Below are 18,221 nucleotides of genomic sequence, written 5' to 3'. Positions count from 1 at the left end.
TGAGCCCGGCCGACGCCAAGGGAGAGAGGCGACCCTAGGCCCGTTACCCCGGCCGCTCTTCTCCCTCTGCCGTATCTCGGCCTCCGGCCACGTGCGGACGGCTCCCAGACCTGCCCCCGGGCTTTCGCCTCTCCCCCGGTTCTGCCTTTCCTCCCGTCTCCGCGGTCTCGCCGCCGGTACGTCCCGCCGGCACCTCCGGGTCGGCCGGTATGAGACGGGACTCTTTCCCGGTTAACGACGCCAGTCCTCTTTCTTCTCAAATCCCGCGCTCGGTCCACCAGTGGCGTTTCCTGAGCGCGTGCTGTGCGTAGGACACTGTCCCTGAGCGCTTGGGGCCGAGTGAGTAGACGCATTCCCCGCCTACAAGGATCTTACAATCTCCAACGGGAGGCGGACGCTCAAAAAGGTTAGGGTTAGGAGAAATAGCGAGAGGCGGCATGGCGTAGTGGACAGAGCCTGGGCCTGGGACTTCTGACCCCTGCTCCGCCACTGGTCTGCCGTGTGACCTTGGGAAAGTCGCTTCACTTCTCTGTGCCTCGGTTACCTCATCTGTCCAGTGGGGATGGAGACTGAAGAGCCCCGTGTGGGACAGTGACTGTGCTTAGTATATATAGTATGGTAAGCACTTGACAAATACCACCATTATTGTTAGTATTGCCGGAGCACGATAATGATAATTGCGGTGGTGGTTCAGTGCTTACTGTGGTCCAAACACCGTATTAAGCGCCGGGGTGAATACAAGATCGTCGGGGTCCCCGTGGGGCTTCATTCAGTTCCTTCAAGCAGGAGGGAGAACAGGTATTGAATCCCCGTTTTGCGGGTGAAGGAACCGAGGAATTGTGACTTGCCCGAGGTCACACAGCCGGTCAGGGGTGAGGCCGGGATTAGAACCCAGGTCCTCTGACTCCCAGGCCCGTGCTCTTTCCACTAGGCCATGCTGCCTCTCTTAATATGCCCATCAGTACCGTGGGACCGGTGTGAGTGTCCAAGTGCTTCTAGGGTACTTGGCTGTCGCAGAGGGGAGGATGGATAGGGAAAATAAAGAGTTGAGTCTGGGAAGACCTCTTGGAGGTGGTGTGAGTTGAGGAGGGTTTTGAAGATGGGGAGGGGCGGGGAGTTGCAGATCCGAGAGGGGACACGCGCGAGGGGTCTGTGGCCGGGGAGGTGAGATTGAAGTTCGGAGAGTAGGTTGCTCTGTGGAGGCGTGGAGTGTGCGGGTTGAGTGGTGTGAGGAGATGAGCTCCATCCTGCCGGTGTTTCCTCTGCGACGTTTCCCCGGCCCACGCCTGACTCTCCATCCCGGTGCCCACCACCCTGGTTCAGGCCTTCAACGGATCCCAGCTACTTTATCGGCCTCCTCACCGGTCTCCCCGCCTCCGACCTTTTCCCTCTCCCGTTCGTACTTCGGTCGCCTGCCCAAGTCGTTCTCGCCGACGTTCGTCACGTGGCCTTCGGCTTCTCAAAAACTGCTCGTGTTTACCCGATACTCTTCACTTCAAGCAGAAACTCCTGACTGTTGTCACCAACACAACGGCTCTCCCGCTTATCGGCTCTCTTCTCCCACCACACCCCAGCTCGTACTCCTCATTCCTTCCAACCTTATCACTGCTCTTCCTTCTTGACTCTTCTCCCCACCCCCCCCCCCCCGTTGCTAATGTCCTGTCGCATACCTAGAACACCTCCACCCTCACTGCACATCGCCTAAGCACAGCTCTCCACCAATCAGGAGCATTTATCGAGCAGGTATTAATAATAATAATAATAATAATAATAATAATAATATGTGCCAGGCACTGTAGTGAGCACTGGGGTGGATACAAGCAAATTCGATTGGACACCGCCCCCGTCCCACGTGGGGCGCACGGTTTCAGTCCCTATTTTACAGATGAGGTAACTGAAGCACAGAGAAGTGAAGCGACTCGCCCGAGGTCACACAGCCGAAGGAACCGGGATTTCCAAAGATGGGAAGAGCTGCGGTCTAGATGGATTTTAAGGGGAAGGGAGTTCCGGGCAGGGGGAAGGGTGTGGGGATAGAGGCGGAGGAGACGGGAATGAAGTACAGTGAGTGGGTTACCTCAAAAGGAATGAAGAGTGCAAGCTGGGGTGTGGTGAGAGGAGAGAGAATGGAGGGTTTTAAAGCCAGTCTCTGCTGATCCTTGGTGAGGACCGAGTAACATTGAAGGTTTTTGAGGAACAGAGGGGACACGTGCAGGTTGTTTTAGAAAATGAACCGGTTTGCAGAGTGAAGCGTGGATGGGAGAGGGGAGACGGGAGGCAAGGAGACCGGTGAGGAGACAGCGGCGGTAATCTCGACGGGCTGCGCCGAGCACCCGGACCCAGGGGGTGGCTGTTTGGCTCGTCGTCACTGATATCGATCGAGTACTTACTCTGCGCAGAGCGCTCTACTAAGCCCTTGGGGGAAGACAGCAGAGTTGGCAGACACATTCCCGGCTCACAACAAGCTGACAGTCTAAAGGCGGGATGGAGAGGGAGGGGCGGGTCCGGGAAGTGCGGTGGAAGAAGAATCAACAGCTTTTAGTAGCGATGGGTCGAAGGTAAGAGTTGCAAGAGGGAGGAGTCGAGGATGATGCCAGGGTTGGGGACTTTTGGAGACGGAGGGTGGTGGTGCCGACAACTGGGATGGGAGAATTAGGTGGAGAACTGGATTTGGGGTAAAGAGCTCCATTTTAGACAGTTGGGACGTCTGCGTAGGGAACTGCAGATCGCAGCGTAGGTGAGAGAGGTCAGGCTAGCGAGAGAGATTCGGGAGTGATTGACCTAGAAGTGGTAACGACTCAGGGGAGTGAGTGAAAACTGAGGAGAGAAGGGCTTGGGGAAAGAAAGGTTCCCACCCTCAAAGCCCTCCCTCCCTCCTCAATCAATCCGGCATATTTATTGAGCGCGTACTGCCTGCAAGAAGCTTACAGTCTAGTGGAATTCCATCTCTTATTGGAGACATTCCCCGATGAATCCGCCTTGTCCGGTTGCATCTCTCGGACAGCTGTCCGAGAAGCAGCATGGCTCAGTGGAAAGAGCACGGGTTTTGGAGTCAGAGTTCATGGGTTCGAATCCCGGCTCGGCCACTTGTCAGCTGTGTGACTTTGGGCAAGTCACTTAACTTCTCTGTGCCTCAGTTACCTCATCTGTAAAATGGGGATTAAGACTGTGAGCCCCACGTGGGACAACCTGATTCCCCTGTGTCTACCCCAGCGCTTAGAACAGTGCTCGGCACATAGTAAGCGCTTAACAAATACCAACATTATTATTATTATTACTGTCCGGAGCACTTGTGTTCCTCCACTCTCGCGGTCAGGCATATTCTCGGCTCTTCTTGTTTTCACCAGTGAACGGCCCGCTCCTGTCAGCTCCTTTCCCCTGCCCCTCCCCACCGTTAGACCGTAAACTCCTGGAGGGCCAGGTCGGTGTTTTTGACTCTCCACGCACACAACCCAGTGCCCTGAGCACAGCGGACGCTCGCCAGATCCCCTCGAGATGGGGCCCGAGGTGGCAGGGGGATCGGCATTTGGGTCCCGCACCGTCTCTCCCCGAAGCTGTGGCCGAGGAAGCCGGCCAGATTTCGGTTCTGTTTTGGCAACTGGTCCCTGAGCTAGGGGTCAACCAGGTGGAATGCCTGGTACCTCGTCGCTGACGGCCCGAGCGCTCCCAAATGGAGCTGAGAAAGAGCTAACTCAGCAAGCGTGATTGGGACAGTGAAGCTTCCAAATTGCGTCCTTCTAACTTGTTAGCTCTTCGAAGCCTGCCGCCCCCAAGCCCCTCTCGGCCGATCCCCTCCCCTCTGTAGAACTCGGCCATTTCCACCACCCCTAATTTATGTCTCTCTCCCCCTGTAGACTGTAAGCCCTCTGTGGGCCTGGATCGCCTCTGCCAACTCTGTTGCAGTGTCCCCTCCGAAGCGCGTAGCACGTTTCTCCCCGCGCATTAAGCGGTCGATAAATACCGTGGATTGACTGATAGAAGTCCGTCCCCCACCTCCACGTTGCCCCTCCAGATAGCCTCTTGTTGAATTTAAAGTCTTTAAGGTGTGGCGGGGAGCAGTTGGGTCCTCTCGGAGCCCCCAGCCCAAGTATTTGTCACGTTTGGGTTCGCGGGCATTTCCCAGAAAACTCTCTGTAGCCGTTGTTGCTCTCGTGGCTTCCGGGTGGGGAGACGGAGTTGAGGGTGACCCAGTCCCCAACCTTTTCCCCTCCTCGGTGCCTAGGGGCTAGAATAGGAGGGGGGACTCTCTCGGGCCCAGTTCGGTTGAAGTGGGGAGAAATCTCCGGCTGGCACCGGAAGCTCAGCCGAGTGCCTGCCGGCCGTTGATCGATCGATCTATCGACTGAGACGTTCTGGGCGTCACACCAGCCAGTTGGGAAACGGAAGCCGCGGTCATAAAGCCAGTCTGCTCTCCCACTTCTGGGCTCTCCCTACCAGTCAGTCGTATTTATTGCCCTCTAGACTGTAAGCTTATCGTGGGCAGGGAACGTTTCTACAGGCTCCGTTAGGTCGTACCCTCCCAAGCGCTTCAGTACAGAGCTGTGCACTCAGTAAGTGCTCAGTATATACCATTGATTGATTGATTGATTGAGTGCTCACTGTGTGCAGAGCACTGTACTAAGCACTTAATGGAACAATATAACGGAGGCCCACCGTGAGCTTACGGCCTAGAGGAGCTTACAGGTTTACTCCCTAAGGCGTATTCCTCTCTCCCAACCCATCTAAGTTCTCATCCCCCACCTTGGATTCAGAACCGGAGTCGAAACTGTTTTCTCACAGAATCCCTGGCGTACGTTGGTGTGGAAGCCTTCCTTTTCAGTTCTGAGCGGGAACTTTCTTCCCAGGTGACTTCAGCAAGTCTTTAGTGGCCACCTGGGTGGCCGGAAAAGGAACCGCCGTACAGCTCTGTGTGGAAGGGGGGAGGCGCGGGGGAGAGAGAGCCGTACGGCAGGGTCGGGAGGGAATCCTCCCGGTGGTCCGACGGGCTAGGGATCCGAGGAGCCAGAAGGCCTCCCGGGTGGCTTTTGTACCCACTATCCAGCCATCGGCGGGAGACCAGGAAAACTCTGGAGATAATTTGCAGTCGCGGTTAGGGCGAGGGGTTAGGCGGATACATTCCTGGCCCAGCTCCTAATCTCTGGCTGGCTTCTGGCCAGTTGCTTCCCATGTGCCTCAGTTTCTCCAGCTATAAAGCGGGCAAGTTGAGTTTACGAGGCTTCGGTAATTCCCGTGGTTAATGAACGCACTCGTGCGCACTCACCAGGAAACCAAGTGGGAGGAGTGGCCGGCCGGCCGGACGGACGGATGATGAAGCTGGGTAGCGTGTGGTGTCGAGTCCAGCTTCTTAAAAACTCTGTCGGCCAAGGGTTGGTTTGGGGAGTGATCTGCTCTGGGCCGGGAAGGACCCTCCGCCTCGCTCTCTCTCGCTCTCTCTGTCTCGGTTTCTTTCTTCACCCGATGAGGCTGAACCTAGATTTTGGGGTCCCGTTTTTTGCTTTTTGAAACGGTTTCACTGTTCCTGTGGCTGAAGCGGTTTGAGCTTTGGCCTCAAATCCTAGAACCCAGAATTTGAAAGCCAAACCCTTCACCAGACCTGTTCTAGCTCGCATTTGGATTTTACCCCTGCAGTCGTTATCCTCCTTCATCCTTCCGCTCTGATAGAATGTAACTTTCAGGTCTGGGTGGAGGACCAAAGTCTTAAAAGTTTCCTTTTCAGACTCACATTCCTGCTTTTATCAACTGCCTCAGTACCTTCCATGACATTCCTCCTCCCCTCCCTACACACACACAAACACACACACACGGGCGAACCCTCCCCCCCACCTCACCTTTAGCCCATCTTATCACTCCACCCATCGCCATAACCACCGAGCGAGGGTGGGATGCAAAGTTGAAGCCGAAGGGTTGTCCACTCAGGCTTGTCCTTGGCTAGCTTTGTGACCTTTGGGCCGGTTTTAGATACGCTCTGGTCCGAGTCCTCCTTTCCGCGAAATGGGGACAAGTAAATAATTCCTCTCTGATTCAGACTTCTACCACTCCAAGAATGTGAAAAGGCCACCTGGGAATACCGCCGTGACTGGCAGTCAATCCGTCCTGTTTACTGAGCACTTACTGTGCGCAGAGCACTATGCTGAGTGCTTGGGAGAGTACACTGTAACAGTTGATACAGAGTTGAGAGTACAGTGTAACAGAGTTCCCCGCCCACAAGGAGCTTGCAGTCTGGAGGGGGAGAAGGCACTAATATAAACAAATAAATTACAGATAGGCCCATGAGGACCGTGGGGCCGAAGGAGGGTGCAAATGGAAGGGCACGGGTGACACAGAAGGGAGAGGGCGGAGAAGAAACGAGGGCTTAGTCAGGGAAGGCCTCTTGGAGGAGATGTAAATAAATTCCCCTGGATTTTCCTGTTAATTTTACGGACTTCTCTGCCCCTTTGATCCTGTTCCTTTCATTCCTTTCCTCAGCTGTCATTCTCCAGTGCAGCTTGCACACAGTTTCCCTGCTGTTCTAGGTCAATCGACTAGGAATTTGGCCTTGAAGTTGCTCGGAGGTGAATGATCTGTGGGAGGAGGTGGCCCCCGCTCGGCCCGAGGGACTCGCCACAGATTCGTTTCTGAGTGGAGCAATGTTTCCTGGCCCGCTGGCCTAGAGCCGGGGGTTTGCTTCCTCCCCGGAGCCAGAAAACGACATCTCAGTGGAAAAGCCCGCAGTCTGAAACTGCTGGCGGCTTCGCTGAGGGCAGAACGGCTTGTCTTTCTTTCCGCGGTCATTTAGGAGTCCCCTGACCCCCCCCCCCCCCTTCGGAAGAATCCTTCTTTTTCGGCCCGGTGCTGTTGTAAGCAGTGGGGTGGGTGTACCCGATGATCAAGCCGGACACCGTCCCTGTCCCACGTGGGGCTTGTCTGAGGGAGGAGGGTTCAACCCCCATTTAACAAGTGAGGTAACTGAGGCATAGAGAAGTTAAGTGACTTGTCCAAGATCCCACGGCAGACAGCGGTGGAGCCAGGGTTAGAACCCAGGTCCTCTGACTCCCAGGTCCGGGCTCTTTCCTTGAGGCCGCATCACTTCCCCGCTGCTTTCTTTAGCAACCAAATGAACTCAGGTCTGGTCCTCTTGTGGGAAGAGAACCTATGGGACTCTCAGAATGTCATTCCTGGACGAAAGACCGTGTGTAGATGTCTGAGGCCCAGCATGATTCCCGACCCCGCACGTGCACTGGAAAGAGTCACCTGGAGTTTATGGTCAGGGCAGAACGCCTACTGTGTGCAGAACACTCTGCTGATCCCTTGGGAGAGCACAGTATAACAACACGGCCGATGCGTCCCCTGCCCACAATAAGCTTACGGTCTAGAGGGCTGCCAAGGGTCTGTGAACTCGCTGGGCCCAGATCTCGCAAGCACTGATTGTATAACCCCAAGGGATAATGAGTGATTTTCCTTAAGAGTGTCTTGGGTGATGACTCTATCATTCTGTGACTCTTGTCTGTGTCTGAAGGAGTTGAGAACTGGGGCCCAGTCCCAACTCCTTTTGCGAAGGCATTCAGTCAATAGTATTTACTGAGCGCTTACTACGTGCAGAGCGCATTCCCCAGACGACTGATTTTTCAGAGGTCCCAGGTGGTCCCTTCTGATATCTCCGGCTTTCTTCCCAACGTTGTTAGCAGTCTTTATCACCACTAGGGTTAATTCCCTTTATCCTTATGTGCATCCGGAGCCCATCTTTCGTTTTCAGTCAAAGAATGGCCGCTCCTTTCTTAGCCCAGTCCTCCGAGATGCCATCCTGTTTTCTGGGTGCGTCCGAGGGGCCCGGAGGACTTGTCGACAGCCTGGGGCTGAGCGGTTGGGATCTTGCCTCTGCCAGCACCTGATTTTCCACCAATCGATGAGCCGTCTTTATTTAGCGCCTTCTGTGTGCGGAACACTGTACTATGCGCTTGGGAGAGTAAACAGAGTTATAACACCCTTCTGCACTCGTCTCATCCGCGTCCCTTCCGACTTCCGTTTTGCTTCCTGTGTGCGTTGAGACCTTGCCCTCCGATTCTTCCATTGTTTCCCCTCCGTTCAATAGAGGTCTCGACCACAGGGAAATTCACAATTCCCCGCCGGCTCACTAGGAACGTCCGACACTCAGCCGTCAGTCAATCGATGGTGTTTGTCGAGTGCTTTTTAAAAATGGTATTTGTTCAGTGCTTACTGTGTGGCAGACGCTGGGGTTGATAAAAGCCGAACAGGTTGGTCGCAGTCCATGTCCCGCATGGGGATCACCGTCTTCATCCCCGTTTTACAGATGAGGCAACTGAGGCCCAGAGCAGTTAAGTGATTTGCCCAAGGTCACATAGAAGACAGGTGGCGAAGCCAGGATCAGAACCCAGGTCCTTTTGACTCCCGGGCCCGTGCTCCATCCACTCGGCCACACCGTTTCTCAGCGTACTAAGCTTGTGGTAGAGTACACTACGACAGAGTTGGTAGACACATTCTCTGCCCACAAGGAGCTTGCAGTCTAGAGTTCTTCTTGCAGAATAGATCGAGCAGTGTTTTTTGGGGGAGCAGGAGGTTTGAAGGGTTCTCCTGAAGCCGTTTCCAGGTCTTTTAGAAAATAACATTTTCAGCCATCTCTCCCAGGTATAAGATTCCCTGGCTTCCTCTTCAGACGGCCGACCGGGTCGGTCCCATCTCCCGCCTCAGTTGACATCCTGGGCAAGAATCGGCCACCTCCTCTACGTTAGAGCCTCAGAGAATGCCATTTTTTTCAAGGCTCGGCAGGAATCCCGAAGACGGTGGCCCACGGAGCCTCAACCTGCGCTCTGGCGGCGGCCAACTTGGGTGGGGAGGAACTTTCCGTGTTGCTAAACTTAGTGAATCCTCGGTGCCTTTTCCCACGAACTGCTACTTCATGGGGGCGGTCCCCAGGAATCAGCGTTAAACTTGGGAAACGAATGCGATTCCAAATATGGAGGCGGAGAGCCTCCCTCTCCCTTTCCTCCCGGGTTTCCCGCCCCTTGGGGGTGACGGGGTTCGGGATCCTGGGTCCCCAGGCTACCGTTCGGCTCTCCAGTAACCCACGAGGCCCCCACCCTGGGAGAGCACGGATCCAGCCGCAAGCCAGAGGCCCGCCAGGTCTTGTCGGCCTCCGCCGCGGATTTACTCGGGCCGCGGGCAGAGGATTTCGTTCTTTCACTTCCGCTCTTTCGTTTCCCTTCTTCGTCAGAGATCTCATCCTGGTCTCTCGCCACCTCAGGATTGTGGGAGAGAAGAGAATAACAGGAGAGCTCTTTGCTTCTCAGAGACCGAGGGCTAGCCACACCTCCGGGTGTGTCTCCTGGGCAGGAAAACAAGCCCCAGGGGTGGTTAGGCTCCCATCCGGCCCTCCCGTGTATCCGGGGGTTCGAACGTCCGTCCGCCGGATCCCTTCGCCTCAGCGTCTCCCTCCGTCTCCCGGCAGAATCACTCCTGTGCTGCGGGGCCAGTTTTGCTGTGATTTTGGGCCGGTCGTACAGGCAGAACTGGTTTCCGGATTCTCCTGGAAGCCCGGAGCTAGCCCGGAGCCAGCTGCCTCCTGGCCCTTCTGATTGTAGGCCAAGATGCGGCCAGGAGCCAGGACAGCTAATGGAGGAGAAAGATACAGAGCAACGGGGAGGGCGGGGATCCCAGAACACGTAATCCCAACCGTCTCTCTTTTTCTCTCTCCGTCGGTCTCCCCCTCCTGACCCTGGGGAATTGAGTCCCGCAGATTATGCGATCTGAACGAGCTGTTAAAAAAAAAAAAAGCAAAAGACCCAGAGGGTTGGATGAGCTTTATATCCCTTGAGGTATTCAAGACGTGTCGATGGAGCATCTCACTGTGGGCAGGGAGTGTGTCTACCGACTCTGTACTCTCCCAAGCGCTTAGTACGGTACTCTGCACATAGTAAGCGTTCAGTAAATACCACTGATGATGAAGATGATGATCGTCCTTTCCCTAGCCCTATACAGGAGAGTCACCTGGGTGCTTCAGTCGGTCGATCGATCGGTGGCATTTATTGAGCGTCTCCCGTGTGCGGAACGCCGGACTAAGTGCTCGAGAGAGTACGGTACGTTAGAGCTGGTAGACAGTATCCCTGCCCGCAAAGAGCTCACAGGCTAGAGGGGGAGGAGGGCATTTAAAGCGTAATACAGATGGGGAAATGGGAGAGTACAGGGATAATAGTAATGTTGGTATTTGTTAAGCGCTTACTATGTGCAGAGCGCTGTTCTAAGCGCTGGGGTGGATACAGGGTCATCAGGTTGTCCCACGTGAGGCTCACAGTTAATCCCCATTTTACAGATGAGGTCACTGAGGCACAGAGAAGTTAAGTGACTCGCCCACACTCTCGCAGCTGACAAATGGCAGAGCCGGGATTCGAACCCATGATATATGTTCATACCTGCTCTGAGACCGCCCACCTCTCCTCCTAACGGCCTGTCCCAGAGGTAGGACCGAGCAGTGTTTGTTTATGCAGCTTGTTTTATGAGAGAGCATGACCTGAAGATTTTAGAATGATAAAATAAACAGCTTCCAGAGGTCAAAGCGAAGCTCTCTCCCAGTCCTTTATGTACAGTAACTCAGCAGGACAGGTGGTGGGCAGAATTTCAAGCAAGTCACCGCTCTCCTCTTCTACCACGGTCTTTCTCTTCTCTCCCACATCCCGTATTAAAATCCCCAACCTACCTCATAGCAGAGGAACTCTCACTTAGCCCCAGGCCGCTATCACTCCACCCTCCCGCCTCTATTTTTATCCCCTTTCTGAGTCAGCCCTAATGGTCTGCGGCTGTGTGCGCTGCCCATCTCCCCCTCCCCCCCTCCGTTTCCCCTCTCCCCGCCCAGGCCCCCCCCCCCACCACAGCTCATGGTTACATTTCCCATTTTACAGATGAGGAAGCCGAGTTGGGTCCCAGGCAGTTACTGGAGTTTGAGAGCCCCGGGACCGAGACCTCGGTGACTTCACTTCAGGGCCAGAGTCCGGCCCCCGGGGGAGGCCCGCAGTCCCGCCTACGGGCCGGCTCGGAGCTCGGAAGCCTGGATTCCCGCTAGGAGCCGCGGGAGAGGGGCAGTGTGGCTCCGGGCGGGAGCCCCGGTCAGGAGACCAGATTTCTAATCCCAGTTCGGCCCGTGGCCTGCTCCGTTACGCTGGCAGATCTCGTAAGCGCTCGGTGCCTCAGTTTCCTCTTCTGTAAAATGGGAATAATGATACTTCCCTCTCCCTGCCTCCCAGAGATGAGAGGGCAAAACGAGATAACTGGTGGGAAAAAAACCCAAAATGCCTACAAGTCCGCAGTTTTATTTTTAAAGGAAGCACCACAGGCTTCTGGAGTTAGCCCAGCCCGGCTCCCCTGTAGTAGGTTTTCTTTTCTGGTTTTCCTGACTAGGGGCAAGCAGCTTAGATACCCCGATCGGTGAGGAGACCCAGGTCACAGTAGCCCCTCAGGGGAGCCGGCTACATCCAAGAGGGGAGGAGAAGGGATCCTGTTAGTTTGTCCTTTCTGTCTCAGAGTCAGATGCTTATGGTTGCTTTCCTGGCCCAGTCCCACGGGCCCCCTCCGGCCCCTCCAGGCCCTCGGCAGTGTCTCCGGGCCTTCCGGGTGGCCCGCTGGACCGCGGCGGTCTGTGGAGCTGGGTGCCGGTAGTCGCTCTGGCCCTTCGGGAAGGGGCCCCGGCCAGGTCTCTCTCCCTCCGGAGCAGCGTCGATGGTGTTTGTCTCTCCAGTGTTTGTCTCTCCACAGCAGGGCTGTGGTTTTGGTCTCCCTGTCACCGGAGGGTTTATTTACAGGTTAAAAGAGAAAAGGCGAGAGGTTGGGCGGGCTGCTGCGGAACCACGGGCCTTGGCTGGATTTCAGCCACCACGCAGTTGCCCGCTGCAGAGTCAGTCTTCTCCCCTTCCGAGACGGCTACAACGAGGGCCGTTGTTCTCAGAGATGCGGTCGCTCGAGTTATGGAGATTCCTGGAGGGAGAACCCCATGGTTCCCAGGATTCGTTGAGGCTGGGAGTTCTCTCCTGCCCTCGCCTTTTCAACGGGCCTGGGGCTCTCCCAAATTATTTAAGGCTCTCTGCCTTTTCTTGGAGCGCATCCAGCGGTTCTCTTTTCCTTCAGAGGCCCTGGGTTTCCCTGGTTTATCAAGCCTTTCCCTACAGCATTCTGGATCGCCACAGGCCCCACCCGCCTCCCTGCCCCGCTCCCTCCAAAGCTTCCTCCTCTCCTCTTCTACCACAATCCTCCTCTCCTCTCCCACTCTGTCCGGAGAGTGCCACGGTCTGCCCTGCCCTCTCGTCTTACTGTCGCCTCCGCGGGAGTTGGACCGCTCGGGCGATAAGGCCACGTTTCTGACGTCTGTCTGGCGTCCGTCCGGCATCGGCGTGGCTCCGGGCGCCGAACCCCCCGGTCCTTCCCCTGTCTGGCTTTGCTTCCTGCCGCCCCGTCCGCGCTGCTCCTGACTGGCGGTGACAGTCCAGGAGATGGGGGGCGCGGTATTGGAGGGGCCGCTCCCCAAGTATTCCACGTCAGGGCCGAGCTCTGAGTCCCCTCGCTTCTTCTCTTGTCCCAGATGGCTCCCACTGCTCAGTCCTGGACTTCCTCCTCAGGTTGGGAGTCTTCCACACCTGGGAATTGGGCAAGAAGGGTCCGGCCCCGGAGAGAAGGCGGGTTGTAGGAACCTCAGCAAAGCGATGGGGGCCGGTTCCCGTTTGGGAACCCAGTTCCCAACCTTGCTGCCCTCTCGGGCTGTTGGGGCTCTATTCTTCCCCTCATCCCCAATTACGAGAGGTAGCAGCAGTGACTGGGGCCTGATTTTGGAACACCAGCAGTCCCGGAACAAGGAAACTGACTGGCCCCCCACTTCTCCGGAGGGATGAAGCGGAGAGGAACGGGAGGGAGATTAGTCAGGGAGCTGAAGAGAAGAGGAACAGCAGAGAAGGTGGTGCCTGGGCGATTCTGTGTCCTTTCTCCTCATTTCCTGCCTCGCCCGAGATCGATAGTCCCGAAATACAGAAGAACGCTAGCTTTCTCGTTCCTTTCCCGGGAGTCTTAGTGCTTTCATGCCGTCATCGCTGCCTCCTAGCTTCTCCCTGACTGCCTCCTCCTGGCTGAGGTCACGGCTATTAATAGGCGTGGCGGAGTTAGCCCCTGTAATCCTTTCCTTGGACTACTGGGGGAGGGCCGGTGGGGCGGTCGGTAGAGGTCGGGGGAAATTATTATTATTATCACTAGCGGTACTAATAATGCTCCTGCTATTACTAATAATAATTATGGCATTTGTTAAGTGCTTTTTATGTGTCAAGTGCTGGATCAGATAGAAGATACTCAGGTCCCACCTGGGGCTCACAGTCGAAATGGGAGAGAGAACAGGAATCCCCCTTGTGCAGACGAGGGAACTGAGGCCCAGAGAAGTGAAGTGACTCGCCCGAGGTCACCCAGCAGGCAAGAGGTGGAGCCGGGATTAGAACCCAGGCCTCTGACTCCCGGGCCAGTGCTCTTTCCACTGGGCCACACCGCTCCCCCAGAATTCAGCACCGCTCAGCAAGATTACGTAAACTGTCGTGCTCTCTTCCTGGAACCTTCACCTACTCAACTGTCAAGGCCGGCTGTGATCTAATCATCTTGTTCATCTGCCCTACCGCTCGATACAGGGGTTGGCACGTAGTGCTTGGCACAACAATAGAAATCACCGCTTCTTGCCTAGACTCTCAAGTTCCTTGTGGGCAGAGAACATGTCTACCGACTCTGTTGTAGCGTCCTCACTCACGCGTTTAGCACGGCGCACACGGTCAGCCCTCAACGGAGAAGCAGTGTGGACTAATGGAAAGAGCACGGGCCCGGGAGTGAGAGAGACCTGGGTTCTAATTCCCGCTCCGCCACTTGTCTGTTGCTGTGTGACCTTGGGCAAGTCACCTAACTTCTCTGTGCCTCAGTTACCTCCTCTGTAAAATGGGAAGTAAGACTGTCAGCCCCAGGTGGGACGTGGACTGCGTCCAACCCGATTATCTTGTATCTATCCAGTGCTTAATAGAGTGCCCGGCACATAGTAAGCACTGAACAAATACCATGAATAAATAAACAGCACTGATCGATAGACTGATTCTCTTTGTTGGGTTTTCCCATCATACCTGGAACCAAAGAATCTTGAGGAGGGGGCAGGGATTGTTGTCCCAAAGATTCCAGGGGTGTAGGTCTCCAGGAGGGCTGGGATTGCTCAGGATTCCCCCTCTGGTCTGTAAACTCGTTGTGGGCAGGGAATGTGACTCCCAAGAGCTTAATATAATGCTCTTTACACAGTAAGCGCTCAATAAATACGACCGAATGAATGGACCCCGTAATATGGTGGATGATATGGCAGAGCCACGAATAGAACCCAGGAGGGTTGGATTCAGCCGAAACACGCTGGTCACAAGTCAGTGACGAAAGCTCATTGTGGGCAGGGAACTTGTCTACCAACTCTGTTATATTGTACTCTCCCGAACACTTAATACAGTGCTCTGTACATAGTGAGCACTCAGTGATGAATATGATTGATTGATTGAAGACCGGGAGACCCCTTCCTTGAGATGTGGAGTTAATTCATACCTTAGCTTCCCTTTCTCCAGGACTGACACAGTCGGTGTCGGCCCAGCGAGAGAAGCCCCTCACGGGGATTGGTGGAGGGTCAGGCAGGGTGGGTGTAATGGAGGAGAAAAACCCAGCAGCTGTGATGGAAAGGACATTCAAGGGGCAGTGAGACCCAGCACCCCCAGATTTCCTCTCTGACCTTCGAGAGAATGTAGGGCATTTTCTGGAAAGGAAATTAAGGCGCAAGCTAGGAATGGGGGTACAGTAGGGGAATAAAGCAGGGCAGGGCTTTCCAAGAGCTTCTTGAGCTGAAAGGAGCCAGGGGAGGGGACGAAGATAGAGGGAATCGGGGTCCCTCTGCCCTGGGCCTCTCTTAATTCTGCTGCTTGGCGGGTCTCCCAAGTCCATCCAGGAAGGGGGGCATGCCAGTGTGTTTTCTTGCCTCCTCTCTGTCCTTCTGTCTCTCCTGGGCCTTTAAAGCCTCTGCCTTTCAGATGGTTAGAGAAGTGGGCAGGTCCCTGTCCTGTGCTGCGGGACAAAGGGCAAAAGGTGGGGAGACTGAACAAGCGAACGGCATCCTTGAAAAAGGTCCGAGGAGGCGTGGCGGTTGTGAACAGTATCTGTTTTTCTCCTTTTCTTCCCCTTCCCCACTTGCCGGGTCTCCTGGAAGCTGCTTTTCTCCTCTTGAAAATATGGAGCTTGGAAGAAGTACTAGGATTCTGCAAGGAGGAGCAGGGGAAGAAATTCCAGCTCAATATGAGTGGATCTACCTGGTTCTGTTTCCCAGCGTTACCAATCGATCATTCAATCACTGGTCTTTATGGAGCGCTTGCTACATGTACAGCGTTGTTCTAAGCACTTGGGAGAGTACAGTATAGTAGAGTTGGTGGGCACAGTCCGTGCCCACAGGGATCTTATACTAGTCACTCTCACCGAAGGGGAGCACTGGCCCTCTACCCAATAGCGACGAATATGGGATTGTCTTTAAAATGCTTTGAAATCTTTGGAGGCGAGGTGAGTGGGAAGCAGCATGGCCTAGTGAAAAGAGCATGGGCCTTGGGGTCCGAGGACCTGGGTTCTCATCCGCACGCCACCGCTTGTCTACCGTGTGACCTTGGACAAGTCAACCTTGGACAAGTCACTTAACTTCCCTGTGCCTCGGTTACTTCCTCTGGAAAGTGGGGATTAAAACTGAGCCCCATGTGGGACACGGAATGTGTCCAACCTGATTAGCTTGTGTCCCGGTGTTTAGCACAGTGCCCGGCACTGTGAGCGCTTACCAAACAGCATAAATTTGCAGGACTCTCCCTGTGAGTATGAGTGTGTGTGTGTGTGTGTGTCTCTGCCTGGCACACTTGACGAACACAAACCTTTACAATGCAGTGAATCCAAGCACAAAAGTGGGATGGGGAACTGGGTGCGCATGGGAACTCAACCAAGCGTGGCGACCCCAAGGAGGAGGCAGAAGGGCTGAGGGCACCAAACCGATTCGGTTTGTGGAATTAGCTCATTTCTGCCACGTGGGCCATAATTACTGTCATTAAAGCTGAAATGAGAGCTTTGACCTGAGAGGCCCAGCTCAGCGTTTAGCTTGTGTGTTTATTCTGATTTAGGAGAGCCAGTAAGGTGGTTTAGGTGGTGGGGAGGGAGGAGTCACTAGGTAGGAAGAAAATCTATACCGTGCATGAAGGCCCCGAGACCATTTGCTCTTGGCAGAAATATTTTGTTGACTCCTCTCTGAGGAGGGGACCTTGCTGCCCAGCCTCCGTCTCAGGTCGAGGGCATGTGACCCGACCTGTCCCAGGAGCCCGACGCCGTGCGGCCACCCTCGACTCGTCACTGACTTTCAACTCTCACATTTATTCAAATGCCAAATCTTTGCGGTTCTTCCTCCAACCGTGCACTCTGGTCTAAGCTCTTGTCATGGAGCAATCGGACTCTTTGCTGATCTTTCCATCTGTGGTCTGTGTAGCGTTCTGCTGCACGAATCATCTCCGTGATGAGCTGCTTGACACCCCTCTTGCCAGTTTTCCCAAATCTCCAATGCCTACTCATTTCCTCCACCACATCAAGCTAAAAACTCCCGACCACTAGCTTCCAGCTCTCCCCATCTCGCACATCAGCCCTTTACCCACTTCTCCCAGCTTACTCTCTGTGCTCCTTCCAAACTCATCTCGATCAATCAATCAGTGGCATTAGCAGAGCACTCTACTAATCGCTTGGGAGAATACAATAAGATGGTCAGTAGATTGGTACCCTGCCCACAATGAGCATCTCACTATCTCACTCTCAACTCTCCCACCTCTTTGATCTTTCACTCACCCTGTTCTCCCAGCCTGGAAAGCAACCCTTACCCCCAATCCCCCAAACCTCAGTTCACCCCATCTTCAAAGCCCTCCTAAAATCCCACCTCTTCCAAGAAGCCTTCGCCAGTTAATTCACCGCACCTTATTTGCATCAACCCGACGGCCATCCGTAGTACTTTAGTAATTCTGCATATTTCAATCAGTGGTCTTTATTGAGCGTTTCCTATGTGCAGAGCACCTGGGAGAGGACAATACAGCAGAAATTAGCAAGCAGGTTCCCTGCTCATAATGAGCTTACAGTCTGATATTCAATTATTTAGTCCTTAAGTTTGGACATTTGAACAGCTTCCCGCTGTGTCCTTGTTTTTCCTCCTCCTCCTGCTATATTTGTCAGTGCTTTCTGTCTGTGTCCTTGTTTTTCCTCCTCCTCCTGCTATTTGTCAGTGCTTTCTGTTTCTGTCTGTCTCCCCCATTCGACTTTAAACTCCTTGAGGTCAGGGATCACACATCTTGCCTCTGTTGTACTCTCCTCACTGCTCAGTACAGTGTTTGCTTCCAGGAGGAGCTCAACAAATACCACTGATCGATGGATCGGCAGTTGCCGGCATGGGACTGGCCCAGGGCTCGTAGTAATGTCCTACACAAAACCGCCCGAGATTCTGGTGACTCTGTCAAGCCTGGGTTTGACTGGGCTGGGGCTCATTGGACCTCCTCTCTCCCATGGTTTGGAGAAGCTTCAAGCAGATGAAGAGAAATTCGGGAGCTCAGCAGGGTTCCTAAAACAGGCTGGGGTCTGGCGGGGTCTCGCCTGGGCTTGTGGCCTGTGTGCTGCCGAACCATGCAGGTCCCGGAATCCCCTTGCCCCCAATAAATACTTTTTTTTTAAAAAAAAAAAAAGTATTTGTTAAGGGCTTACTGTGTGCTAGGCACTGCATTGAGTTGCTGAGCTAGGTACAAGATAATCAGGTTGGAAGCAGTCCCTGTCCCACATAGGGCTCACAGTCTTAATCCCCATTTTACTGATGAGATAACTGAGAGCCAGAGAAGTTAAATGACTCGCACAGCACACAGCGGACAAGCGGCGGAGTTGGGATGAGAATCCAGGTCCCCTGACTCCCAGGCCCGGGCTCTGTCCGCTAGGCCACGTTGCTTTTTTCTGTTGGTTTCTCCCTGTGCTCCCGCACGTGAGCAGATTGCACAATTCTGCAGCTGCTGGAGTGTTCCTCATGGCTGGTCTTTGCCCCTCTGTCTTCTGGAAGGTGGGCTCCGGGTTCCCCAGGTTGGGGATCAAGGAATCAAGCCTGGAAATCCATGCCTGAGAACAAGAGTTCAGGAGAGTCCCAGGTCCCCAAAGCCAGGAGG

At 54.6% G+C, this 18,221-nt stretch overlaps 1 protein-coding gene across 1 annotated transcript in view; it reads left to right on the top strand.

The window, feature by feature from the left end:
* CNNM4 (cyclin and CBS domain divalent metal cation transport mediator 4) overlaps window positions 1–18,221 on the top strand; it is a 35,166-nt gene that overhangs the window by 2,203 nt on the left and 14,742 nt on the right. The window lies entirely within an intron of this gene.

Source organism: Ornithorhynchus anatinus, chromosome 10, assembly GCF_004115215.2.
Source record: "Ornithorhynchus anatinus isolate Pmale09 chromosome 10, mOrnAna1.pri.v4, whole genome shotgun sequence".
NCBI lineage: Eukaryota > Metazoa > Chordata > Mammalia > Monotremata > Ornithorhynchidae > Ornithorhynchus > Ornithorhynchus anatinus.
This window is presented reverse-complemented; position numbering and strand designations above follow the sequence as displayed.